The sequence below is a fragment of the Bison bison genome, unplaced genomic scaffold, assembly GCF_000754665.1.
Source record: "Bison bison bison isolate TAMUID 2011002044 unplaced genomic scaffold, Bison_UMD1.0 scf7180017864080, whole genome shotgun sequence".
In the NCBI taxonomy this organism is placed as follows: Eukaryota; Metazoa; Chordata; class Mammalia; order Artiodactyla; family Bovidae; genus Bison; species Bison bison.
This window is the reverse complement of record NW_011494652.1, coordinates 886,631-887,974: the sequence shown is the minus strand read 5'-3', so window position 1 is coordinate 887,974 and position 1,344 is coordinate 886,631. Positions and strand designations below refer to the sequence as shown.

The following is a 1,344-nucleotide window of genomic DNA, read 5'->3' as shown; positions in this document are numbered from 1 at the left end:
AGGTTCCTGGGGGATGCGCCGCGCCTGGCGCCGCTCCAGCCGTCGGCTCGGCTGAGCAAACCCCGCGCAAGCGGCTGCGATGAGAGGTGAGGGCGGCAGCCGTGGCGGGGGTGGGGGGTGGGCGGGGCGCCCGCGCGGTCCTCGCGGCCCCTCTGTCGCCCCTCGTTCACCGCGCCTCTCTCCCGTAGCCTCGTGCTCAAAGAGCCCTGACGGAGCCCGTTGGGCAGTGGACAGGAGAGGAGCGCTGGGCCTCGGCTGGGACCGTCCATGTAGCAGCAACCCGCGGCAGCTGCCGCGAGCAGCGTTCGGTTTCGTGTTTAAAGTTTGACAACTGTGCAATGTATTAATAACGTCTTTTATATCTAAATGTATTCTGCCCAAGGAGTACACTGGTCCCAAGGTGTAAAGCTTTAAGAGTCATTTATATAAAATGTTTAATCTCTGCTGAAACTCAGTGCAAAAAAAATGAAAAAAGACAAAAAAAAAGGAAAAAAGAAAAAAAACCTGTATATTTGTACAAAAAGTTTTTAAAATTATACTAACTTATATTTTCTATTTATGTCGAGGCGTGGGCCGCTCTGCCACGCCGCAGCTCGGTTATTGGTTATGCCAAAGGCACCTCACTCGCATCTGGTTATCAACAAATGTAAATTTATTTTTTATAGCGTATTCTAGGGGGAGTGGGTCACTCACAAGCTGTAGCTGCCGTACAAGCCCATCTAGCTTGCAGTCTCTTCGCGCTTTCGCTGTCTCTTTTTACTATTATGATTATTTTAAACTTGAAGACAAATCTGTTTTTTAAAAAATGGTTCCTGAGCCGTCTGCACCACTGCCCCGGCTCCTCGTCCGCCGGGTTCTAAATAAAGAGGCCGAAAACTGCTGCAAATCAGCCCCTGTGTGCTTGTACTGCCTCCAGCTTTCACCCCTGGCGCCCCCCAAAAGTTAGGGAGTTAGAGCTCAGGGGGGCAGCCTAGGACGGCGGGGCACAACGGGGACTTTCTCTTGGCAGCGCTGGCGCGCGCCCACATGCACCAGGGCACTAATTTAGGGATGAGCGGCCCCGCCCTCGCTCTCGGTTTATCACACACACGAACACACACACACACCCCGTGCAGGGCTCGGAGTGGGGACCAAGACTCAGTTTCCCTGGCTGCGGGGAAACCACCCACACCCCGGCTGCCCAGTGGGACTCAGGTGGGCACCGGAGGGGCCGGGCTGGCCGCAGGCGCAATGAGCGGGACCTGAGCTTTTAAAGTTCTCGAGACCCCGCACAAGGTGGAACCTCGAGCCTCTCTGAAGCCCCCAGCTTCGTGGGCCCCGGTGTCCCCCAGGGTGGGGCCGCAC

General features: G+C 55.8%; 1 long non-coding RNA gene across 1 annotated transcript; it reads left to right on the top strand.

Moving 5' to 3' along the window:
- LOC104986919 lies at window positions 1-886 on the top strand. The gene is made up of 2 exons (XR_825082.1): window positions 1-86; window positions 189-886. It is a non-coding gene; the product is annotated as an uncharacterized LOC104986919 (long non-coding RNA).
- Window positions 887-1,344: the final 458 nt, after the last annotated feature.